The 27,505-nt window shown below is 41.8% G+C and overlaps 2 long non-coding RNA genes across 3 annotated transcripts in view; one reads left to right on the forward strand and one right to left on the reverse strand.

The window, feature by feature from the left end:
- Positions 1-18,435, forward strand: part of LOC141415546 (uncharacterized) — a 45,202-nt gene extending 26,767 nt beyond the window's left edge. For both annotated transcript variants that reach the window (XR_012440533.1, XR_012440534.1), the window contains 2 exons: positions 51-187; positions 17,524-18,435. This is a non-coding gene — a long non-coding RNA (uncharacterized lncRNA). The remainder of the gene's footprint in view (positions 1-50; positions 188-17,523) is intronic.
- Positions 165-25,753, reverse strand: LOC141415547 (uncharacterized). Its single transcript, XR_012440535.1, has 3 exons — positions 25,666-25,753; positions 22,768-24,109; positions 165-285 (listed from the first exon to the last, which is right to left on the reverse strand). It is a non-coding gene; the product is annotated as an uncharacterized lncRNA (long non-coding RNA).
- Positions 25,754-27,505: the final 1,752 nt, after the last annotated feature.

Below are 27,505 nucleotides of genomic sequence, written 5' to 3' on the forward strand. Positions count from 1 at the left end.
TTGTTAAAATTACACTTAATATTCTAGTATTTTTCTCACTTCTCTTATAGGTCTGTAAGAATGTACATGCAGACTTTCTACCCTTGTTGCCCAACTCAGAAGTTTCAGCTTATTTTATTTCGGGACTTCATAATTTGATGCATTCTCCTTTGGACGGAGTAGCAGACCTACCCAGCTTCATAAGTAGGTATGTGATTTTCCCTACAAGATCAATTCTTGTAGGAAGTTACATCCTCTGGATACTGAAGAGTCCTTGAGAGGAGACAGTTCCACTTTTCTGTGGTCCTGTAGGTAAAACAAGAGGTTAATAGGTACATGGTCCTCCCAGAAAGTCTTCCCCACCTACCTATAGGAAGTTGTCTGCTCTGGCCCTCCCAATGAATTATTATTTTAACACAAGTTGATCACTGTTCATTGAAGCTGCTGTGCAGACACTTAACATTTTTACCTTCTAACAAACAGGAGGATTGGGGAAGGAGTTCTGCACACTCACAGATATGGTTGAGTCACCTCAGAGACCGTCATCTGCAGAGTATGTTTGCCTTCATAGGATGAACAGGACTGAATACAATTTCATTATTTTACTGACTCTCAGTGAAAAATGGCATGGAAGGTGCCAAGAAACACCACCTGAAGGTGCATTTAGACACTCAGATCCTAGAGGCTAATAGCACAAGATTATAGATTTTAAATCAATTCTGCTGTAGTCAGAAAACAAACTCTAAAACTTTAACATTTACAAGTTTGTCACGGCTTCTTATGGCCTAGGATATGACCTATCATTGTAAATCTTTTACATGCATTTGCAAGTAATGCTTGAGGGCAGTTTTTATTGGCATGTATTAATTGTACAAAGCAATAGGTTTCATTATGACATGTTCATTCAGGCACATACTGTACTTTGGTCAAACTCACCCCTCTGTTGCCCTCTTTTATCCCCTTCCCCCGTCTCCCCTTCCATATCTCTACAGTCCCCTTTTTACTTTCATGTCCTTTTTCTCCCTTCTAAATTCCACATGATATGACACATGTGATACTTGTCTTGGTGAGTCTGGATTATTTTTCCTAATATGATGATCTCTGGTTCCATCCTTTTTCTAGCAAATGACATAATTTTGTTCTTTATGGCTGAATAAAACTCCAGTGTGTATATAGACCACATTTGGGCACCTAGCTGACTCCATAGCTTGGCTATTGTGATAATGCAATGATTGTGTCTCTATTGTAAGCTGACTTTGCTTCTTTTGGGTGTCTACCCAGGAGTGGTACAGCTGGACCATACTATGGCAGTTCTATTTTTAATATATTTTGAGGCACCTCCACACTGATTTCCATAGTGGTTGAACTAATTTATATTCTCAACCAACAGTGTATCAGACTTCCTCATCAACTTTTTTTTTTTTTGTAGTTGGGGCTTGAACTCAGGGCCTACGCCTTGAGCCACTCCACCAGCCCTATTTTTGTGAAGGGTTTTTCAAGATAGGTTCTCAAGAACTATTTTCCTGGCTGGCTTTGAAATGAGATCCTCCTGATCTCTGCCTCCTGAGTAGCTAGGATTATAGGCATGAGCCACTGGCACCCAGCTTATTTTTTGTATTCTTGATGATAATCATTCTGAATGAGGAGAGATGGAATCTCAATGTAGTTTTGATTTGAGTTTCCCTGATGGATAAAGATATTGAATTTTTATGTAGTCCAGGCTGTGTGGAACTCATTCAACCCAGACTCCCAAGTGCTGGGATTACAGGTGCACGCCACCACACCCAGCATGAGAATGTGTTTTAAGTCTTCGATTTCCATATATATAGTGTGTGTGTGTGTGTGTGTGTAGTTATATCAATTACTGAGAGAGAGGTGTGGCTCTAGAGAGAAACAGGAAGGAATTTATGTTAAGGAACTGGCTTATGTGATTGTGGGGACTGGCATGTCTGAAATTTGTTGGGCAGGTTAAGAACTGGAAATGTTAGGAGTAGATGTTGCAGTCTTGATTTCAAAGACACTCTGTGTTGAATGAGGTCTACACACCTTAGAAGAGCTAATCTGCTTTACTCCAAGTCCACTGATTTGAGTGTTAATCAGATTTTATCTTGCTGAACATTGGTGGCTCACATCTGTAATCCTAGCTAGTTAGATAGGGAGAATGAGTTGCCAGACTGGTCCTGGGAAAAAAAGTCTGTGAGACCCCATCTCAATGGAAAAAAGCTGGGCAACATCAGACCACTGGCCACCACAGCCTTACCAGGATGACACATAAAATTAACCATCATTATTGAGTTGTCATTAACTTGTCACCCAATCCTTTCCTCAAACCATACTTAATCTCGAAATGAAGATAGTAACGAGGTCATACTTCCACCTTACAAGATACAACTATCCTGCATCAACTGAAAATGCTCAACCTTCTTCCTGGAAGAGGATGTAAAGTCCTTGGGTGTTCCCTCTTCTTTTTGATAGCCTGTAACTCAAAGACCAGTTTGTAATGCCGGGTGCCAGTGGCTCACGCCTGTAATCCTAGCTACTCAGGAGGTAGAGAGCAGAAGGATCATGGTTCAAAGCCAGCCTGGGCAAATAGTTTGTGAGACCCTATCTCAAAAAAAAAAAAGCCATCACAAAAAAGAGCTAGTGGAGTGGCTCAAGGTGTAGGTCCTGAGTTCAAACCCCAGTACTGCCAAAAAAAAAAAAATGACCATTGTGTAAACATAATCCATCTTATGGATATCTGATAAAGGAGGGGATAGGGAAGAACAGAGAGATACATACACACACATATTCATGACTGAATAATAAAAAAAATACTCATAGGATTATAGTCTGTGTTTCCACAACCAACCACATGGTTCCCTACCGTTCCCTATTTTCTTTGCCTGTAGCAAAGCACCTCAGCTGGTCGTGATTCTTCTAGATAGGGTGGCTCAAGATTTCATTCCTGAGGGTCTCGGCGTAACCCTGCCTGGTTTTAATTTTCCAGTGATTTTAATCTTAGGGCACAGCAATCTTAAGAGAAGCTCTAGGGACTGCCTGTACTGCAGACATAGTCTTCCTTCAGTATTGCCAGGGAGAAGCAGCAGTCCAATTTCCCCTTGGTGATCAGGATCCGTGGCCCCAACCAGCACATGAAGTCCCATCTTTTCCTGTTGATTCAGAGGGCACGAGGAACACAAATTGGCCAAGTGGCAGTTTTAACTTCCAGTTCTATGGGATCACTACTGTGACACGTATATCACCAGAGTAGAAGGTTGCAGGGACAGAAGCAAAAATTTCAGTGATAGATCACGGGGGCAATGGTGCTGCCCCTTGATTCCTGTGAATCCTGGCTCTGAGATAAACAGCGTTGGATGCTGGCTGAGAGAACACTCAGCCTTCTGGAGAACCTTGCCCTAGTGCTGCCTCAGTGGTACTACTGGTTCCGCTGTTTTTTCAAACCATCTGCTTCAGGATGGTGAGAACATGATAAGAACAGTGGGTTGCATGAGCATTGGCCCCTTGCTGCCCTCATTTGATTTTGTGAGCAGAAAGCTGTGTGGAATACCATGGTGCTGTAAAGGCATTCCTAAGAAGCCTCACATGCAAAGAAGACAAATCTGTGTCCATTCCCTGACCAAAGTGGCCCAGTGTAATCAACCTGCTGCCAGGATGGTGACAGATTACTCCAGGAAATCACTCCATACTGGGGACTCAGTATTGGTCTCAGACGCTAGCAGATTGGGCACTCAGCAGTGGCAGGAGCCAGGTCTGACTTGGAGTAGAGTCCCTCGTGCTGAGCCCATGCACAACTCCCTTCCTTGTCACAGTGGCCATCTGTATGTGAGCCTTTGGGCAATGACAGCAGTGGCTGGGGGAGGTGGGTGAGCAGTGTCCACACAGTGGACCATCCAGTCTACTTGGCTGGTCAACCCTTTCCCTGCTGAAGTTTTTCATTGGAAAGAATTCACGTGGGACACAAATATCTTCCTTTTCCCCCTCTCATTCAGAGAGGTCTGTCCACATAACCTTGACCTTCTTGTCACCAGTTTTATAATCATGGTCATCACCAATTAGCCATATCCCATGAATTGGTACACAGTCACATGCCTCACTCGGTTTCCCTTCTAAGAGAAATGAATGGAGTTATATTTCTCAAAGTCCTGCCTACCGGGAGGATTTCCTGCCACCACTGTCCTTTAGAAAGGGGCTTAGTGTGTCACTGTCCACTTCCAGGTGGCATCTGTGTATTGTGCAGAACCATCTGTGAACGAGGGTCAAGTTTTCTAGTTCGCATTCCACTGATTGCAGGTGATTTCCCCTGACACCATAGCTGTGGGCTGAGTGAAAGTAATACAGCCAGAATGGAAACCATAGGCCCTGGGTCACTTCCTCATGTAACTTACATGTGCCTTCAGGGCTGTGCAAGCCCCATTTTATGGCTTGCTGAGTCAGACAGAACCCAGTCCATGACAGGCACCTTGGGTACAAGGTCTCCGAGTGGCTCATGATTAAGCATAGGTCTCTACCAAGGCCAGGAGCAAATGAAGAGCTAGTTCTCAGACGGAGAGTCGTTACCTGCAGAGGATGGTCTGACTTTCTTCAAAATGCCTAAAGGCCTACACCTGCCAGTCACCCATAGGGGATTGCCAAAAGTCCCAAGCAGCTTCCCTGTCTGCTACTGGCACTTCCAGCACCATTGGGTCTGCCGAATCACATGGCCCAGGAGGCAGGGCAGCCTGTACTGCAGCCTGGGCCTTTTGCACACCCTTCTTTGTTTTGTGTCCCACTCAAAGTTAGCAACTTTGGGTGACACTGGTACCTGTGCTGGAATAGCACATACAAATGAAGAATATATTGTCTCCAAAGTCCGAAGAAGCTCAGAAGATATCGTGCCTGTTTTTGGATGTGGGACAGTCTGTATTCAATAACTTTTCCTTTACCTTAGAAGGGATATTTCAACTTAGAAATGTAATTGAAGCAGAAGGCCCTTGGTTATTATTCCCCCTGGTGCTGGGGATTGAACCCAGGGCCTCATGTATACTAAGAGTCACTCTACCACTAAGCTACACCTCCCAGCAGAAGGCTTATACATTTTTGGCAGATTTATTTCCCATCCTCTGCTAGATAAATGTTTTGCCATTAAGTCTAGTTAGTTGCTGCTTCCTGCATAGTAGGTGCACTCTGCACAAGGTCATTAATGTGATGGACCAGTGCAATGTCTTATGGTAGGAAGTGGTGATCAAGATTCTTGCAAATGAGCTGGGTGCAGTGGCTCATGCCTGTAATCCTAGCTACTTAGGAGGCAGAGATCAGGAGGATCACAGTTCGAAGCCTGTCTGAGCAAACAGTTTGCGAGACCCTATCTTAAAAAAAAATAGGACTGGTGAAGTGACTCAAGTGGTAGAGTGCCTGTCTAGCAAGCATGAGGCCCTGAGTTCAAACCCTGGTACCACCAAAAAACCAAAAAAGATTTCTATAAACAAAACTGGGACACAGGACCAGAGAGTTGATCTACCTCTGAGGTAGGACAGCTAAGGTGTAGTGTTGACCTTACCAGCTAAAAACAAAACAAACTACTTCTGGTGGTTTTTTTTTTTTTTTTTTTTTTTTGTGATGGGTTTTTTCAAGATAGGATCTTGCGAACTATTTGCCTGGGCCAGCTTCAAAGTGCAATCCTCTTGATCTCTGTAGCTAGGATTACAGGCATGAGCCACTGGCACCCAGCTCTGGTGGTCTTTAATATATATATTACCAGGTTTGTAGCCACATAGAAGGGTCAAGGGGTGTTCATTTGCTCAAGCAGTGCAACCCCATCTGGTCCTCAGAAGCTGTGGACTCACTACCTAGTTAAATTTAGAGCTGTCATTAGAAATTATTCATGTGCTTTCCACACAGCCACAGCTGGCTGCCTGCAGCCGTGATGGGAGTCACCAATCTGGCACCCTTTCTGTCCTCGGTGACACCATTCCTGATCTCCACCACTGCTCCCAGACAGTTGTGTTGTTTTGTTTACTGGTTTTCCAAGTAGAGGCAGTTTTAGTGACTGCCATTTGGCCTGTCCCCTAGAGAAATCCTCACTTCACAGGTCAAGGACCAACATGGAGAGTATGCCAGTTGCTGAGTAGGACACAGTCATTGTCACTCTGGTGGAAGGCTGTGGGTCCCTTTGCAAAGGCTGTGATTAACAATATAGTCTTGGCACAAACTCGAAAGTTGGTACAGGAAAGAGTAGGAAATACTCTGGAATTAGTAGGTATAGGTAAGAACTTTCTCAACGAAACCCAAGCAGCACAGCAACTAAGAGATAGCATAGATAAATGGGACTTCATAAAACTAAAAAGCTTCTGCTCATCAAAAGAAATGGTCTCTAAACTGAAGAGAACACCCACAGAGTGGGAGAAAATATTTGCCAGCTACACATCAGACAAAGGACTGATAACCAGATTATATAGGGAACTTAAAAAACTAAATTCTCCCAAAATTAATGAACTAATAAAGAAATGGGCAAGTGAACTAAACAGAACTTTTTCAAAAGAAGAAACTCAAATGGCCAAACAACACATGAAAAAATGCTCACCATCTCTAGCAATAAAGGAAATGCAAATTAAAACCACGCTAAGATTCCACCTCACCCGTTAGAATAGCCATCATTAGCAACACCACCACCAACAGATGTTGGCAAGGATGCGGGGGGGGGGGGGGGGGGAAGAACCCTCTTACACTGCTAGTGGGAATGTAAACTAGTAGAACCACTATGGAAAAAAATTTGGAGGCTACTTAAAAAGCTAAACATTGATCTACCATTTGATCCAGCAATACCACTCTTGGGGATATACCCAAAAGACTGTGACACAGGTTACCCCAGAGGCACCTGCACACCCATGTTTATTGCAGCACTATTCACAATAGCCAAGTTATGGAAACAGCCAAGATGCCCCACCACTGACGAATGGATTAAGAAAATGTGGTATCTATACACAATAGAATTCTATGCAGCCATGAAGAAGAATGAAATGTTATTATTCGCTGGTAAATGGATGGAATTGGAGAACATCATTCTGGGTGAGGTTAGCCTGGCCGAAAAGACCAAAAATCGTATGTTCTCCCTTATATGTGGACATTAGATCAAGGGCAAACACAACAATGGGATTGGACTTTGAGCACATATAAAAGCGAGAGCACACAAGGGAGGTGTGAGGATAGGGAAGACATCTAAAAAATTAGCTAGCATTTGTTGCCCTCAACGCAGAGAAACTAAAGCAGATACCTTAAAAGCAACTGAGGCCTAATAGGAAAAGGGGACCACGAACTAGAGAAAAGGTTAGATCAAAAAGAATTAACCTAGAAGGTAACACACACGCCTAAGAAATTAATGTGAGTCAACTCCCTGTATAGCTATCCTTATCTCAACTAGCAAAAACCTGTGTTCCTTCCTATTATTGCTTATACTCTCTCTTCAACAAAATTAGAGATAAGGGCAAAATAGTTTCTGCTGGGTATTGAGGGGGGGAGCGGGAGGGGGTGGAGTGGGTGGTAAGGGAGGGGGTGGGGGCAGGGGGGAGAAATGACCCAAGCATTGTATGCACATATGAATAATAAAAAAATAAAAATTAAAAAAAATATATAGTCTTGGTAATGTAGCAGGTCCTTTTTGAAGGAAGCCCAGGCTGTACACTAGAGGCTATATGTCTGTAAATTGTCATGTCTGGGAATCATAAGGCCATGACTGATTTTTTTTTATCTAAGTTAGATCTTTGTTCACGTGATGTAGAACATTTTCACCTGTAGAGATCAAGTGAAGTTTTGTCTTTAGGTTGATCACCTATTTGACTTCAAGGAACACCATGAGCAGCCAGCAATATCACAGGTCTGTGCAAGTCAGACCATTCAGATTGGTGCTTTGACTCCACTGCCCATGATGGTAACCATGCACACCTTGCATTTGGTGACCAATTGCCATCATTTGTCCTCAAGCACCTTGGGTTCCAGGGCTCCCCATCGTGTGTATGCATCCCAATTCAGTGGCAGCAGTTAGCACTCTGACATTCATTTCCACAGCTGTCATGAGGAGTGTGTCCTCTGGATGCTCCTGGGGTGAGTGGGCAGGTGAAGTGTGACATATCCACTTTAACTTTCCCCTTTCCCTAGGTTCTGGAGGCCTTGCTCTATGGCTTGCCAAGGAGTTCCTGTTTCATTTGCTGTGGGCATCTCTCTGGTCTTGTGTGACTGGCATTGGGCTTATCTCCTAACGATGAATATCCATTCCCATGAAGAGTCCCTGAATTCTTCTGTGGATAAATTGAATAACTCTTGCACCTCCTCTAGAGTGTCTATACCTCCTCATGGGTCGCACTTTGTACCTCACCTCACAGGCCTACTGGGTAGGTTTAGAAGTACTAATAGGTGTAGAAGGAAGGAGGAGTGATAGGGAAGGGTCCTAAGAGACTGAGCACTTCCTTGCATAGAGAGGCCATTACAGTCTCCATGCAAAGCATAGTTACTCTCTTCCTCCGGGTCCATCTTCTAGCAAGCAGACTCATCAGAATTGTGGCTTTCCATGATCCTACAATACTTTCTGTACATTGTCCCCATTACAATTTTTCAGATTCCCATTTCTTCCCCACTAATGTCCTTACTTTAACAACATCTGCCCTACAAGGCAAGGAACTTAATTTGTGATGGATTTTAGCCAGTTACAGAGTCAGACTCTGGGTCAGATTTTCAGTGATCTTGGCTTTGAGACTTCAGGATACAAGAGTTTTTTCAGGCAAACTCTCTCAGCTCATGCGTGAGGCCCCAGAGCTGGGAGTTTAATCTTTGAGCTCATCTTTGGCTTGCCCCATTTTTGACAGAAGTGTTTGTGACCATGTACTCTTTCCTAATGGAAATGGAGTCATTAATGCCATTACATCAAATCAGAGTAGGGAACCAATTCCAGAAAATATATAACAAATTCAGAAAATATATAACAAATTCAGAAAATGCATCCTTGAGATTCTGTTCCCGCAGAGCCAGTTTTGGTTCTATATTTGAGTTCTTGAGAGAAACACATCCATTAGGATGTGTGTGTATGTTGCAGTCATGAGTCTGGAGGAGAGTTTCTTACTCCTTAAGGCCTCCAACTGATTGAATGAGGCCGCCAACCGATTAAATGGAGCCCACCCTTGTTATGGAATACAGTCTATTTAAAGTCTCACAGCAATATCTAGGCTGGTGTCTGACCAAGCAAATAATCTATATGAGTCACGGTCATCCAAAAACAAAACAAAAACTAATTGTGTGTGTGTGCGTGTGTCTTAGTCCATTTGTGCTGCTAAAAACAGAGTAACAGAGGCTTGGTTATTTATGATGAACAGAAGTTTACTTCTTATAGTTCTGGAGGCTGGGAATTCCAAGGTCAAGGTGCTAGCATTTTGTAAGGGCTTTTTTCTGTGTCATAACAGGCCAGAAGTCATCCCACGGTGGAAGGGCAAGGTCAGGGCAAGAGGGGACTGGATTTGACGTCTTATAACGGTGCCAATCCCATCCGTAAGGGTGGAACTCCCTGATCTAGTCACCTCTTAAATGTCCCACTTCTTAATGCAGTTGCAATGGTAATTAAATTTCCACGAGTTTTGGAGTGACAAACATTCAAGCCACAGACATGTGTACGGATGTACTTGCTATCCATTTACTATTACATATCTATTTATTTCTTTGGAATTTAATTATGCTGCTATAGAGACTGGAAGTCTCAAGATCTGTAGGGTAAGCTGGAGACCTGGAGGATGATATGTGAAGGCCCAAGGACTAGAAACCAAATGGTGCAGTTTTAGTAGAAAGGTAGGTGGGCTGGACATCCAGAAAGAGCCAATGTTCCAGATCTAATTATAGACTAGAACAGAAGGGTGCCACTGTCCACTCTGGAGACAATTCAGTGGGAAGAAGTCTCTCTTACTTGGGAGAAAGCAAGCCTTTTTGTTTTATTCAGGCCTTCAACTGATTGTATGAGGCCCACTCACATTAGAGAGAATAATGTTTAGTCAGTCTACTGATTTAAATGCTAATCTCATCCAAAAACATAATAGAAACACTCAGAATGGAGCTGGTGGAGTGATTCAAGTAGTAAAGCACCTGCCTAGCAAGCCTGAGGCTCTGAATTCAAACCCCAGAACCACCAAAACAAACAAATAAACAAACAAACAAAAAAACCACTCAATGATTTTTAACCAAATATTTGGGTACCCTCTTGCCCAGTTAAGTTGATACATAAAATTAGCCACCACAACAGGTATTAAATCTCCAAGGAACATTGTAGATTCATCTGTATCTATTTTAATTCTCTCAGTTTGTGCAGAGTGTATTTTGAATTTCTGTTCACAGGTACAAAACATATTTATGAATATCATGTTTTCTGTGTACGTTAACCTCTCTTGACGTCTTGATATTTCTTTATCTCTTGTAATAATAAGTCGTTAATAATTACTGTCTCCACATTATGATGATTTCTGATACAAATGATTCATACAATCTTACTGCTTGAGCCACTCTACCAGTCCTTTTTTGTGATGGGTGTTTTTGAGATAGGGTTTTTCGAACTATTTGTGGGGCTGGCGTTGAACCACAATTATTCTGATTTCTGCCTCCTGAGTAGCTAGGATTACAGGTGTGAGCCATTTTTATTCTTTTATTAGATTTCTTTAGTTGTACTTCTTTGCATTTTTAGTGGTTGTTTTAGGAATTACAATTTGAACTCTCAATTTATCACAATCTACTTTGCATTAATATGTACTGGTTTATGTTAGGAACCTTTCAACAGGGCTGGCTGGGTGGCTCAAATGGTAGAGCACTTGCCCAGCAAGCATGAGGCCCTGAGTTCAAACCCCAGTACCACCAAAAAAACTTTCAACAAAATTCCACTTATGTTCTTATTGTGATGGATTTTATGGCTATATATTTAATAAGCCTCCTCAATTAATTCTTCCATTGTGACTTAAAGCAGACTGTTTTTCAGAAAAGTGATAGTTAAAAAATGATCCTGTTTCTACCTCTTTTAATGGTCTTCATTCCTAGGTATCCAGGTTGCCATGTGGTATGAAATGTATCTTTATAAATTTTCTAGTGAAAATCTTCTGGCAATGAACTATCTCCATTCATTGAAACCTGATGTTTTAATTTTCCTCTTACTTTTGATTTATAATTCTGAGTTTATAATCCCTCCCCACTTCTTTCAGCAGTTAAAGACATTTCTGCATTGTCTGGCATGCATTACTGTTTCCTCTTCTATTGTTTTTTTTTTTTTTTTTTTGGCAGTACTGAGGTTTGAACTCAGGGCCTTGCACTTATGAGGCAGATGCTCTCCCCCCTTGAGCCACGCCCTCTGCCCTGCTTTTGATAAGCTTGCTGTCATTTGAATGGTGTTCCCCACTTTGTAACTTGTGTTTTCATTCCCTCTGGTAGCATTTCAAATTCTTTTTCTTTTTGTCTTTCAGTTGTTTGTTTATATAGTATCTCTCTCTCTCTATATATATATATATTTTTTTTTTCATATTTATCTTTTTTGGATTTTACTGAATTTCTTGGGTTAGAAAGTGATATTTTCCCCCCACCATATTTTGAAAATCTTTAGCCATTGTATTTTCAAAGATCAGGCCTAATTACACACAGGTTGATATCATGACCTGATGCTTCCCTGTTGGTCACTGAGGCTCTGTTCACATTTGTGCAATCAATTTCTTTCGCAGATTTTTACTCTGGATAATTTATATTGTGTTGTCTTCAATTTCACAGACTTTTCTTCCTTAGTCTCCAATATTAAGCTGTTCACTGACTTTTTTCATTCCAGATACCCAATTTTAAGTAAAGTTCAAAGATTTCCTTCAAAAGAGTTTCAAAGAATAAAATTATGATATATACGTGTGTGTATATAGATATACATCTATCTATCTATCTATCAATCATTTATTGGATCTCCCCTATGTGGCCCAGCCTGGAATTCACTGTATATTCCAGGCTGGATTTGAACTTTCAATCTCCTGCCTCAGCCTCTTGAGTGCTGGGTTTACAGGTCTGTTGCTCCACACCTGGCCTCTCTCTTCCCCACCCCCACCCCCAGGGTCTTCCCAAGTAGCCAGGCTAGCCTCCTGCCTCAGCCTCCCTGATGGGGTCACAGGCACATGACACCACACCCTAGCTGAAACCTTAATTGGCTTTATGTGGGCTGAGCAGAAGAGGGTGGTTTTATATAGACAAAGGCTAAAAAACAATGAAAAAGAAGTTTCTAGTGTAGTTTCTGGGTTGTGTTTTCTTCATTTCAGAAGGCAGCTGAGTCACTAGTGGGCTTTGTTTATGCTTTTGATAGGCTGTGTTAATTATGGTATTAAACTTAATCCTAGGGCATGTCTCTTCACTAAGATGTAGTCCTTACTCTTTTAAACTGTCTCTGAAATACTAAGGTGTTCATTAAGGTTTCTCCTCTGACTAATCAGAGTGCCTACATCCCTCAGCAGTGCACTTCATCTGGTGTCAAGATTTGTCTCAGTCACACAGCAGACAGCCTCTGGCAGGCCACAAGAAGTCAAGCCTCATGAAGTCATGGCCTGTAGCATTAGACTTCCTCTTAATTAAGATCCCCTGTTAAATTCTGTGTTATAATAATAATAATAAATTCCCCCCACACCCCTTGCAGGCAGGGAGATCCTAATATTCTTGGACTTTCCTGAGCCATAGGAGTGCCTTTTGTTATTCACAAATAGTTTACTACAACAGGAGTCTACGCTACAAGTGACTTGGGGCAGGGCCCCTAAATAGCCTCAGGCTGGAATTAGTTACCAGAAAGACTAAGTGATTAGAGTTTAGAACTTTCAACCCCACCTGACAACTATCAGGAAAGGGATGGTAGGCGAGGGACAGAGATTGAGCTCTGTGAAAGCTCTTGAATAATGAGATTCAGATGTTGGTGAGAAGGTGGCACACCTGGAGCCTGCACAGAAGCTCTGCACACCCACTCACCTCACATTTTGCCCTCTGCATGTCTTCCATGGGGCTGGCCCTGAGTTGTATCCTTTGGTAAACCAGTGAGCCTTAAGTTCCCCTGAGTTCTGTGACCTGTTCTAGCAAATTACATTACTTGGGGACCTGATGCTTATGACTGGCCCCTGACCTTGTGGAGTCTGGAGTTAATTCCTGTTAGTGTTGACTTGAATTTGTTCCGGGCTGGTGTTGAGAGTTCTTGCCTTCATGGGCCAAATAACTGGCTCATGAGGCAGCAGATTGACTCGTGAGACAAGGTTGGCACACAAAGTAGGATTTATTCGAGAAAGAAAAGTCTGCTAGAGCAGTGCAGAGGAGCCCTGCTGAGGTGAAGGCTGGGGCTTTTTATGGACGCTTTAACTCTGGGTTAGGGTAAGGGTTAGGGGGAGTCTTTCCATTGGTCATGGATTGATGTGCAGGCTTTCTTCCATGAGCCAGTCTGTTTGCCCCTTATGAGGGGAAGCAACCATGTCAGCATTCTGTTTATCAGCCATGTGGCAGATTTATGGGACCATGTATCTCCTCAGGGTGCAGGGCTCATAGTGCTCTCCATGGGGCATGGGATACTGACTCACTCATCTGTCCCTTAGGTTCCCAGACACAACAAATTGGAAAACACAGTTGGGTGTCAGGGGAGTCGGACAACAGACCTATGTTGTCACTGGAAGGCAGATGAGGAAGCTCCCACAACTTCCCAGTTTCCATGCAAAATCTCAGTCCTTGAGATCCACAGGCATGAAAAGCATTTCAAAGTATCTCGTAACAAGGTGTCTCACAAAGTGCAAGTTTTACCAAGGATTTACTTTAGTATAACAGAATAAACTATATACAAGGGGCGGGGAGAGAAAAAGAGAAACATCTCCTGTTCCCCACATAGGAAATGGGAGAACAGACTCAAAATGGTGGCCCCCATCATCTAGTCTTATACTGGAGGGATTGGAGAATACCACTTCTAGGTGTACCCAAAGGAATGCGACTCAGGTTACTCCAGAGGCACCTGCACACCCATGTTTATTGCAGCACTACTCACAATAGCCAAGTTATGGAAACAGCCAAGATGCCCCACTACTGATGAATGGATTAAGACAATGTATTTACATACAAAGTAAATGGATGGAACTGGAGAACATCATCTGAAGCAAAGTTGGCCAGGCTCAAATGGCCAAAAATCATATGTTCTCCCTCATATGCTGACTTTAGACCTAAAACAAATGCAGTAATATTATTGGACATGGGTCACATGCTAAGGGGAGAACATGTACAGGAGGAATAGGGAAAGGTAGGAAACCCAAAACTTGAAAGTGTTTGAGGTGCCCACTGCAGAGGAGCTAATATAGTAACCTTAAACTGACAGAGGTCACTATGGGAAGGTGACTGGGAAGTAGTGAAGAGGTCAGGTAGAGAGGAATCAATTTGGGTTGTAACACACATGTGCATGGAAGCAATGCTGGGAATCTCTCTGTATAGCTATCCTTATCTCAACTAGCAAAAATGCTTTGTCTTTCTTATTATTGCTTATGTCTTCTCTTCAACAAAATTGGAGAAGAGAACAGGTTCTGCCTGGAAGTGATGGGGGGGGAGGATGGGGGGGAACATGGCCCAAACAATGTATGCACATATGAATAAATGAATAAATAAGCCAAAAAAGCCCCAATGTGTTGTGTGTAAAAACAATACAAACCCCAAACAAGCTTTTGCCATTCCTCTCCTCTTCCTGCACTAGAGATTCCATGCCTTAATTGCCCTGATCCAAATTTCAGGAGCTTCAGCAGTTCACAAGACCATTGTTCCACATGAACCAAACCTCACTGTGCCTTAGCATGAAAATGAACACAGAGATAGAGGACAGGGGACCACCATCATGCATTTCTGTTCCCTCAAGGATCAGTTTCCTGACATGCTGGATATGCATTGCCTGGAAAAATTGCTTCATATTTTGTCTTTTTTTTTTTTTTTTTTGCAGTACTGGGACTTGAACTCAGGGCCTACACCTTGAGCCACTCCACCAGCCCTTTTTTTGTGATGAGCGTTTTCAAGATAGGTTCTCACAAACTCTTTGCCCAGGCTGGTTTTGAACCATGATCCTCCTGATATCTGCCTCCTGAGTTGCTAGGATTATAGGCGTGAGCCACCAGGTTGGCATATTTTGTCAATTTTTACAGTTGTTTTCTTGCGTGAAGGTAGCTTGGGGTGTTGCTGTCATCAGCAGAATGGAAGTAATGAAACCGGAATTTTGAACTCAAGGCCTAAACTCCTGAGATTTACATGCCAAGTCTGGCCACCCACCCCTAAACACCAAATAAAGAGGCATGGTGAAGGCAGAGAAAGGAGGTTTATTACATGGCTCGGGACACACCCTGGGAAGAGGCAGAGTAAACATTCAGCTCATCTTTAGCCATCTTTGGGGTACAGACATGAGCTATAGGTTTAAACAGACTGAAGAACTGGGGGGCAGGGGACAAAGGTATGCATAAACAGTTCCAGTCACATGTGTGATTTGATTCACCGTTATCTCAGTCCAAGGGTTCCCAGAGGGGTTCTAAGAAGATGTTATCACTTGTGGGGAGGCATCTGGTTCCCATGAGATGATTACTCCTGCTCCAGGGTGCAGCCTCATCTTTGTAGGTAATTGTCCTCATTTGGACAGGTGGTCTGTCCTGAACGTTCCAGTTCCTTATGGGAAATTTTTAGTCCCTTGTCACAAGGGTATTATCAGTTTTGTCCTTTCTGGAATCCAAAGTTATTGCAGAGTGACTGTAAAGAGAATGGCTTAAAGCAAAGACAGACACAAAATGGAGACAAGAGATGCCAAGCTTTTCCTGTTTTTAGTTGATTTGTGGGCTCAAGTAAAGAGTCAGTGCTTTTCAGCAAAAGCAACTTGAGCACCTCTTACAATAACAGGTATTATCATGGTGGATTTTGTATAAATAGTTTTAAAGAGATAAAGTTAGAGGCAGATAAGAGATTTCCAAAATAAGCTGTAAAATTGCTGGAATGAGATGAGGGCCTCACAGATATAGAGAAGAGATATGTTAGCTATCTAGGAGTCAAAATGGAAAAGAATCAGTCTTTGTTTGGGAAAGTTAAGGGAAAAGAGTTTGGGATGACTTCCATAGTTCCTGTTTGAGCTTCCTGAGTTGTGCTATCCAGAGATACAGGTCAAGTACAATACACACATGCTTCTTACAAAGAATGCTGCATTTATAATGAGCAACAAACTCCACTTAATAAGGAACTTCATGTCTTTAGGACACATCTATGCTGTATTAATATACATGGGATATACACACTGCTCTACAGAGGTTCACACACAGAATGTAATTGTTAGGGTGCAAAAAAGGAAGCCATGTTGGAACTGGACCCCTCCCCCTTGAAGGCGACTCATGAAAACGCTCCACCTGGCCCTAAAGAAAAATAGCCGTCCACCTTAAAAGTCCTTTACTAGAAACTCCTCACCTGTCCCAGGAGGAATGACCTGCTTATAACCCATTATCTCAGGAGGGTCAGCGAGTCATTGAGGATCATCCCACCCAGTGACATTCGTGGGGCTTCTCCACCCACCTCATAAACACCCCGAGTCTGTAAGCAGTGGTGGGCTACAGCTCTCTTGCTGGGGACCTCCTCTGCCAGGCTACTTCTCCACAATAGACCCTGTGCTGGTGTTTGAGCCGTCTCCCTGTCTATCCATTCTGCGCCATTCTTTCGTTTCTACCAGTAATTCTACTGCATTTTTGGGGTTTTGGGGCAGTGCTGGGCCTATACCTTGAGCCACCCCAGCAACCCTTTTTTTGTGATGAATTTTTTCGAGATAGGGTCTCACAAACTATTTCCCCGGGCTGTCTTTGAACCGTGACCTCTTGATCTCTGCTTCCTAAGTAGCTAGGATTACAGGTGTGAACCACTAGTGTCTAGGCATTTGTGTGTTTTCAGACTGAATTCCACATGAATCATCCTCTAAATGGCCACTGTCAAAGGCATATTTCCCTGAGCTCCAAGTGGGACAGTGTCCCACCAGGGTCCTTCTCCCTCAGTCAAGAGTGAAGAGCTTCTGCTGTGAAGTGAGCAGAAACCCCGGCCATCCATAATAAGGAGGCCATTAGTCAGGCACTGGATGGCTAACCTCCTGGGTTCTTCTCTGAAAAACTTCATCCTAGACCTCCCTCACAGACACCAGGTGAGAATGAGGAGAAGCAGAGCCCACTCAGGAGAAGGGACTCCAGTAGTGCTCAAGGAGCCCTGCCTTCCCTACCATGATTCTGAAGTTGGTGGTATGGTACTTTGGAAAGGTTGTGAACTGGGTTTGGGGAGTGAGTTATGATATTTATGGGCTTTTTTAGGGGGGCGTCCTCTTTTGCATAGAGATTCTTGACAATTTGGGGTCATTTGAGTTAAAAATTTACAAATCTGATAGAAACCTTGGACTCCACCACAGAAACATGCACTAACCCACAAACTGGGCACAAATGGACTCTATGTAGCCTATGGTTTTCTGTGTAGGGGCAGGCTGAAGGCTTCTAAGAATATTTATTTCTAATCACCTTATAACAGAGTCTGTAATGAGCTCAAGGAAGGGGATGCACACGGACCTAGAATGCAGAGATGCTGAAGCATGAAGAACTGAAGCAGGAAGGATAGATCAGGGAAACTGAGGCATGAGAAACAGCAACCAGGAATTTACAAGTAAGTATTGTACTAATGAATAGCTCAATTAAAAAACATATAGATACTGCTTTCTCTGCTTAAAAGCCTTTCACTCCCTTAATAAATTGCAACATTTTCTAAAAAAGTAAAGAGAACAGCAACTTCCCTCAGATCTTGCCCATGTGCCCAAAAATAATTAGTGCGCTCTGAGAACTAAGCAAGGATATCTTGAAAAAAGACACGAGCTGGCCAACAGTGGCTCACTCCTATAATTTTGGCTCCTCAGGAGGCAGAGATCAGGAGGATCTCGGTTCAAAGCCAGTCCTGGAAAATGGTTCATGAGACCCTATATCAAAAAAAAAAAAAAAAACACGTCACAAAAAAGGGCTGGTGGAGTGGCTCACAGTGTAAGCCCTGAATTCAAACCCCAGTACTGGCAAAAAAAAAAAAGTGTCTACAAAGAAAAGTGGTAATCACAAGGAAGGACATCTGCCTTGACCCATCCTTTGTTTAAAGGGATGTTCAAACATCTATGTCCTAGTAACTCCAATTGAATGAGGGGGCCAACCTTGAAAATTTTGGTCACAATTGATAATACAGTGTAACAGCAAAAGCAACTAATGATACCAGGTGTCTGAATGAAGAGGAACACTTTTTTCCTAAGATAAAGTTGAGCCAAACCCCCAACCCATTTTTTCACCCTAAACACCCCTGATATTAGAGCACTCATTACACCTGTTGTCAGATGTGTCTATACCCATGTCTGAGCTGTGTACTCTGTTTCTATCTTTCCTTTGCTTTGATTTACTAATAAACCTTCTTGACCTCCACCTTGTTGTGTCCCAAAATTCTTTTCTGTGACAACATCACGACCTTGGTATCAAAGGGCCAGGCACAGGCCTCCTCCCTTTAGGAGACCTCCTCCTAGGGAGGAGTCTCGGCTACACAGTGAGACCTTGTTTCTAAAAGAAAGAGAGAAAGTTCTAAGGTAACAACATCAGGGTGGCATTGGTGGTTCACAGAGCCTCTCCTGCAGTGGGAAGAAGCCAGCTTCATTTTGGGGTTTTGCTGGTAGAGGAGGAAAACCTGAACCTAATCACAACAAGTCATCTGATGCAATGAGCTAAGTGGAGGGAAATTCAACAGAACATGTCCTGAACTCCCCAAATGCACCAGTGTCCTGAAGCACAAAGCAAGGCCAGGGAATTAATCGCTCAAGGGGGACGAGAGACAGGACAGCAGAACGCAAGGCAAACCTTGGAGTTTATCTCGATTAGGGCATGATTCGGACAAATGATAAGATGTGAATAAGGCCTGTAGGTTATACTATACTGCTGTAATGCTAATTCCTGATTTTGATAAGCACACTGAGATTTTTTTCAGAAAATTACTTGGAGTGTTTACTCCCGTTTCCTGCATGAGAGCAGGACACATACCTCCCATTTCTCCTCACTTGAGCCGGCTATTCTAAAGTAAATTATTGCTACAACTTAAAAAATAAACCATTTGTTTTTAGGATATATATACTGAAGTACTTAAGAGCAAAGGAACCTTGTGTCTGCCACTTACTATTCAACATTATAGGATGAGAGAGCAATGAGAGAGAGAGAGAGAGAGGGAGAGAGAGGGAGAGAGAGGGAGAAAGAGAATATAGTAAAATGATAGTATTGGGGGAGTCAGGGTAAAAATTATACTTTATGTTCTTCTTGCAAACTTTCTATAAATCACATAAAAATTAAAAAACAGAGGAAAAGCACTTAGAAGCAGATGAAAGTATATATGCACCGACAGTGTTCATTGGCTATAAGAAAATTCCAGAAAGACTATGGATAATATAGTCAATCCCTAGAGGGTCAAACACTGCCAGGCATCTCTGCTTCTGACTACACAGAACCTTATTTTCTCCCATTGAATTTCAAAGTAGGAGGGACACTATAATTGTAGTCTTGAACAAATAGACATTTGGATAGGATACCTCAATATCATCAATAAGTCAGTTCTCTATAATTTAGCATAAAAAGTTAATGGGATCACAGTTAAAGTAATGATTTTTTTGCAGGGGGAACAGAATCTCATTATGTATCTAAGAATGCCCTTGTCCTGGCTATGGAACCCAGATTGGCCTCAAATTCACAATTCCCTGCCTCCATCTCCCGAGTGCTGGGATTATAGCTGTGTACAACCACACCTAGCAATGATAATGATTTTGAGCGGATACTAATGATTCTGTGGAAAAATAACACTAGACTTGGAAAATGCTGAAAAGAGATGAGGGAATGGGTGGGGTGGGCATTACAACATACAAAACCATTGGTTGTGTAATGGAAAATAATACTGTCCTCCAACTAAGCAAATGAATGAATGAAACAGACCTAAAAATCAAGAATATAAAGTTAAGTATGAATGGAACTCTAGTAGATCATACAGTTATATTTCAAACTAATGGGACAAAAAAAGGGAGTTTTTAATAAGCAGTGTTGGTACACAGCATAGCCATTTTGAAAAATGAGACCACTTTATTGCATAATATACCATAAAGATGAGAAATATAAGCCAGGTGCTGGTGGCTCATGCCTGTAATCCCATCTACTCAGGAGGCAGAGATCAGGAGGATTGTGGTTTGAGACCAGTCCTAGGCAAATAGTTCTCAAGACCCTATCTCGAAAAAAACCATCACAAAAAAGTGCTGGTGGAGTGGTCAAGGTGTAAGCCTTGAGTTCAAGACCCAATACTGCAGCTAAAAAAAAAAAAGACGAGAAATACAAAGCCAAGTATGTCTCTCCAACCTGGTTAACAAACTTTCTGAAAGTGGAATGACCTAGAATTCTCTGCTCAGCTCCCCTGCCCCCAGCTCTCGTCCCTTATCTCTTCTTCGTTAGGGCTCCTGGGGTCACCCCTTGACATTTTTGCATGCACATTTTAGGATAGCCACTTCTAAAAGCCATAATATCCTGTATGTTTGCCCCATCCAGCAAGTCCTCTGCTGTACGCCTGGGCCCTGTTTCCTTGTGCTATGGTTTGGAAAGTGTCTCCAGGCAATCCGACTGGGCAAATGTGGAACTCACGGCTGTGTTTCTCTTTCTTTTTTTTTTTTTGTGGTGCTGGAGTTTGGACTCAGGGCCTTCACCTTGAGCCACTCCACCAGCCCCTTTTTGTGAAGGGTTTTTTTCAAGATAGGGTCTCTTGAACTATTTGCCCATGCTGGCTTTGAACCTCGATCTTCCTGATCTCTGCCTCCTGAGGAGCTAGGACTGCAGGTGCGAGCCACTGGTGCCTGGTTGTGTTTCCCTTTCTTAAGGATTTAGTCTTATACTGTCTTCCAAAACCTGAACATGGTTGCTTCTCCTTTTTTTTCTTTTTTCATCTGATGCTATTTAAGGTGGAATGATATGCCCAAAGACTACTATTCTGTCATGGTTGGGGACTCTCTCACTTTTTTGTTTATGCGCTGAGGATATCTTGCCCCTTATTCCTGTAGGATGTCCTGTCTGGATTTGACATACTTTGTCTTCATGGTTTCATTTTACTTGTTTCTCTTTCTTCTGTATTTTCCACAAACTTTTAATTGTAAGCTACAGGCTTAATTATATTTCATTTTTTTTCAAAAATATTTCCTATTTAGGAGTCTTTGCTCCCATTTCGTGTGTGGGGAACAGGAAATGTTTCTCTCCCCACCCCCCACTTGTCTATACTTTATCCTGCTATACTAAAATAAATCCTTGCTAAAACTTTAAAACAATTTTCCTATTTGCACCAAAACAAAGGATATATAATGTGTGCTTAGTGATATTAAAACTGACTAATGGGCTGGAGTATTACCAGTCAGATCATCGCTTTAAAGTTCCTCATCACCTTGTGATGGTAGTGTTCACTCGTGTTTGTTAGCTAGGTGCTATTGCTTCACTAGGGTTACAAAATGGTCTTTTCTAATTGTACTGTTTCTCCTCTATCAGATGAAAAATTTCCGAAATGGAGTATTGACTAGTGAATTTATTTAAAAAATAGAAACACCACAAAAAGCAAACAACACTTGACAGAAGACAAATGGAAAATGCGCCATTCAGACAAGAGACAAAGGGCTAATTTAAATATTTTGAGTCCTAAAATTGACCAAAACCTGAAACAAAAAATACAAAAAAGTGCAAAGATATGAGCTTACAGCCTCTGTAAAAAGAAAATATGAATGATTCTAGCACCAAGAAAAATATGTTCACATTTATTGACAGTAAGCTATATGCAAACAAAAACTATAATTACATGTTTTTAAAGCTATGAAAGACTAAGATTCAAAATCTGGATACCTATTTTTGTTGGTGAAACTGTAGGGTAGGGTACACTTTCATATATTTACTAAAAAAAAAAGGACACTTCCTCTTACCATTTAAGAGAGCCATTTTGAATTTGGAAATTGATCCTCTAAGTATACTTGAACATGTATGAAATGTTATATTTAATAAGTTATTTATTACAATACTGTCTGTGGTAGCAGAAAACTAGAAAAAGTATTAGCTATGGACTGAGTCAATAAAAGTTCATCAGTACATGGAATAATCTATACCTGTTTAAAAGGTAGCTCTTTATGTAGTTCTATGAAATTATACAAGAGTTTGTTAGAAGAAAACATGCAATAATTCCTTACCCAATTGGTAATGTCTCTAAAACAAAAAGCTTGAATAAAAGGAACTAATTGATAAAATTGAGTATAATGAAAATAAGCTTTTGGCCAGGCTAGGAGGTGGTTCACACCTATAATCCCAACTACTCAAGAGGCAGAGATCAGGAAGATCACACACAGTTCTAGGCCAGTGCCGGAAAGGGGTGTGTGTTTGTGAGACTCTATCTCAATCAATAAAAGCTGGGCATGGTGGTGTGCCACTGTCATCCCAGCTGTACCAGAAGGGTAAACAGATAGGCGGACCTAGATTCAGGCTGGTGTAGACATAAACACACACCGACACTATTTGAAAAATAACTAAAGCAAAAAACGGTTGGGGGTGTGGCCCAGTGGTAGAGTGGTAGAGTGCCTGCGTAGTAAGCAGGAGGCCCTAAATTCAAACTCCAGTACTGCCAAAAAAAAAAAAAAAAAAAAAATCCCAGAAAGACCATGAATAATATAGTCAACCTTTAGAGAGTCAAACATTGCCAGCATACCTGTGTCTCACTACGTAGAACCTTGGCTTGGTGCTTCAATGTCATCCTCTCAGTAATTCAGAAAACAATAAGAAAAAAATCCGTAAGACTGTAGATCTAATGCTATTAAGTCAGCTTGACTTGTTTGATATTTAAAGACTGTTACACCATGAAATAGCAGAATACACATTCTTTTAAGTGCATGTAAACATGCTTACAAGATTAGTTCATGCTCTGGGTCAATACTTATCTCTTAAACTCACTGAGAGGCACAAATTAAATATATAGCTTTTACATGTCAGTAATAACTCAATAAAGTAGTTCAACAACTTTTAAATGAAAAATTCCATTCTAAATATCTTAGATGAACATAATAGTATTACATTAGAAAACAGAAATACTCAGATGCTGAGACAATCAAACCACATACTTCTAAATAACCATAGGTACTAGAAAAAAACCACAATGAATACTAGAAAATGTATTGAATTAAAGGATAATGGAAAATGGGAGGTTTAAGGAATACTGAGAGAAAAATGGTACTAGGATAAAATATTAATAAGCTCAATGATCCACTGGAATGCTAGAAAAGAGAAATAAAACCTAAGTACATAGAAATAATTAAATAATAAAGTACAAGTCAATAAAATGGGGGAAGAATCAATATGGAAAATGAAACTCAAAAATTGTTAAAAAGACATTAAAAGTTGATAAATCCATAGAAAGAAAGCACTATTTATCTATACCAGGAATAAAATAGGGGCATACTTCCATTCCTACAGACATGGAAGAGAGGAACGCTGAGTCCTCACATGGCACAAAGGATAGGAAGGAATGAATTCACTCCCTCACTGGCAGTGAGAATAGTAAATTTTAGGCTGTATTTCTGTGATAATGAAATAAAAAATTTTAAAAAACTCCATAATATATATTAAACAATGTACCATGCTCAATTGCAAATTGGGTCTATAGATTAAGTCTACATTAGAAAATCCATTATACTATTCACAGTATTTATAAAGGAAATAAATTATACTTTTATTAAAAGTTATAGAAAAGTACTCAATATAATTCATTGCACATTTATGAGTAGACTGCAATCTAAGGATCCTGAAGGGAAGCTACTTATCCAAACAGGTTGCCTACAAGAGCAGAGAGCAAACCTCAGAGCTCATGGGGAAACTACATTTTCTCTCAAGACTGATTTGATCATCTTCTATGTCTTCCTTTCCATTTAATACAAGGACCCTTCCAAGCCTCATAGATCCACTACATTACAAAATGGGATAGAAATAAAGAGCTCACCTGTGGTAGGTTCATTTTCTGTGGCTCTTGGGGAGTGCACAGAACAGTGACGGCTCACCTGGGGAGACAGGATGACGGGGTCATGAGATGAGCCAGCCTCACAGCTCCTAGGTTCACTTCCCCAAATCTCTAGACTGTCTGCGAATGACCTTCATAAGGAAACGGGGCCCTGTAGGCCCTGAAAAGGCCATGAAGGACCATTAGGGTGAGGATCAGATGACTGTTGATACTTAAACTAGTTGTTTTTAACTGTTGGACTTAAACTTAAGTCTATTGATTCAGCAGTAATGCATGTGTTCTTAGGGCTGATTAGCAGAGAAATATAGCATGCTTGAGGTCCTGGGTTCCATCCTCTGCATCTCAAACACCCCTAAAACCAAAACCAAATATCCACAAACAGGAAAGACTAGGAAAGGAGACGTTTATTAAATCCAAAGTACACAAAAGGATAAGAAAGTAAGCTAAGCTTTAGTCTGACACACACAATCTACACAAATGACAATTGGGAGCACCTACTTACTTTTTCATTAAAATTGATACAGGGTTTTATTTTTTTTCCTTTTTTCTTTTGGCAGTCCTGGGGTTTGAACTCAGGGTCTGCCAGGCAGGTACTCTACCATTTGAGCCACTCCTCCAGTCTGTTTTGTGTTGGAAATTTTCAAGACAGGGTCTCACAAACTAATTGCCTGGGATGGGCTTTGAGCCATGATCCTCCTGATCTCCTGAGTAACTAGCATTACAGGCATGAGCCACTGATGTCTGTATCTCTGAGACACAGATACAGTGTGTCTGTCTGTCCATTTATCCATCTATGCTAAGGACCTTATGCATAGCTCTGATATGGATGTTAAAAAATTGTTGCGGTTGTTCAGATGTCCTTTGTGATGCTTTTGGTGATTTACCTGTGAAGAATGAAGAGTGTGTTTGCCTCCCATGTTTGTAGCAAACAGGGAGGACAATTTACTGATGCCGTGGCCTGATTGAATGGGGGATGACCATGGAAACCCTTTGTGAAGACATTCTGCTGGGGTTTGGGAGATCACTTACTGTGACACCAGTGCAGCACATGTACAGCGAGGATAGGGGACTGGCGCCATTAAGCATAGCCAGGGCAGAATTTCCGCCTGTTATCCCTTGCTCCAGACTTCCTCACACAATCTCCGAAATGAAGTGGCCTTTCCTGGGCAACCTGCCCCTGGGCCTCTCCAGCTCACTCTGTCTTCTCAAAGCTGGCCCTAAACCTTCAGTGTCGCACAGTGGTGGCTTTGGTGGTGGCACTATCAACATGTCTCCATTTTCAGAAGAGAACCCTCTTACCGGGCTTTTTTACCTGCCCCTGTTTACAGGTGCCTGGGTTGTAATTTACTTGGGTTTTCTGGCTGCAGTTTGGGGTCTGGCCGCAGCCCCAGAGCCTGTGCATTCGGGCATGGTGGTCGGCCAGGAGCACGAGCTTTTCCCAGCCCGGCCCCCGCACTCCGGCCACGCAGCAAGCGTGTTCGAGGCCGGCCTTAGCCTCGCCCGCACAGGGCAAGAGGAGTCTCTCATGGGGCTGCCAGGGCTTGTCGCATTTGACCATGCAAAGAAAAGCCCAGGCCTCGCAGATCCCATACTTACCCGCCACGTGCTAAGTAAGGCTTGGTACCTGCTCAGGCGCTGAAGCGTCCGACGTCCACGAATACCAATAACGCCCGAAGCGGGGAGGCGGAGCCGGGGAGTGCACATGCGCAGAAGCAGCTGAGGCCTGCCTAGGCTTCTGCACATGCGTCAAATGATTTACGACATTTCCCACAAGCCTTTGCGTCTGCGCGTGAGGTGCCCTGTACAGTTTTTCTATTGTTTTCGGAAACGGTCGAACAACGTTAGTGAAACCTGACTGTGGTGTGAACATTAGCTAAGTTAAAATTGCCCTTATTAATTATGAAAATAATGGCATTATGTAGAAAAACACTTATTTTTAAAAAACATGCCTACTGAGGTATTTTGGATTGAAACTGTATACGTGTACCTGCAGTTACAACTTTTCAGTGGAAACAATTAGGCAAAACAGGGCGAAGTGTTTTTTAATAAAAATACATCCAGGACATAGGTGTATATGGCTACTTATTTCAGTGTCCTGATTTTCTCTTTGAAACTTCTTGTAATACAAAAAAATTTAAAGGAAATAAAGACAAAGTTATGTATGGCTTTTCCTCCACCAGTGTCTTTTAACCTGCTGAGTGAAATCAAGAATACTGTGAAATGTAAATTGCAGGGTTGTTAAAACCACACTTTTCCCTTCTCAGGGTCCAAGGGGTACCAAAGAATTAACTTGACATGGTAGATTAACAGGGGAACAGCATACAAATTTAATACAAGTTTTACGTGACCCAAGAGCCCTCATGAGGAGATAGCAAAGCTTAGGATGCTTTTGCATTGGGTTGAACAAAGAGAGGCAACTGTGGAAAAGTAAAGTATGTGGGAGGCCAAAGGAAGATAAGAATTATTTTAACAAGGTCTGTTTGTGCAGAAAATTCTCTTGACTTTGACCCTCAAGTGAAAAGTGTCTTTTTTTCTCCTGGTACTGGGAGAGTATCTTCCACATGGGAATTCTAATCTGTTCTCTAGAAGACAAGGGAGATCAGAATGCCCATCCTGTAGCTGCTGTTTTCCAAGTGCCCATAGCATGATGTAATCCTTACATCAAAGTGGCATAATTTGGGGGTGGCATAATAGCTTATCCTTCCAAATAAAATGGTAGGGCTGGGGGCCTGGCTCAAGTGGTAAAGTGCTTGCCTAGCAAGGAGAAGCCCTGAGTTCAAGCCCCAGTACTTCCAAGAAATAAATGAATAAATAAATAAAACGAAGCACAATATTACTGTAAAAGAAAAACTGTGACCAGCATGTTTACTTCAGGAAGGAAGGAAAACTATGAACAAAGCAAGATACCATTTCAAAAACAGAGAATACACAAAAATATGAATAGCAGAAAATAAGAAAATTGTTATTGTGCAAATCACACATTTCCCAGAGATGGACATAATATGCAGAAAATTTCTTTTACTGCATTATATGTATCATAGGGGGGTTTGAACAATATTATTTTACAACATGTAGAGAGTTAAAAATGTTAGCTCCTATTCACACTGAATGGAAAAGAAATACAAATGGTCCCTGATTTATGATGACTCAACTTATGTGATTTTTTTTCCCCCACTTTATGACGATGTGAAAGCTATAGCATTTAGCAGAAACTGTGCTTTGAATTTTGAACTTGGATGTTTTCCCAGGGTGGCAGCAAAGCAGTCTGATCTCTGTGCATCCCTCTTAAATTCTGTGTTGAGCAAGGCTGTTAAATAAACCTTATTGTTCCTTAAACTCTTGATGGTTTCCCCTGGTTTCTTTATTTTATGTAAGTGCACGTGAACAGTTATTTTTAAATAAATTATAAACACAAGTTTATTATTAAAATTCTCTA

Source organism: Castor canadensis, chromosome 13 (genome assembly GCF_047511655.1).
Source record: "Castor canadensis chromosome 13, mCasCan1.hap1v2, whole genome shotgun sequence".
Taxonomy (NCBI): domain Eukaryota; kingdom Metazoa; phylum Chordata; class Mammalia; order Rodentia; family Castoridae; genus Castor; species Castor canadensis.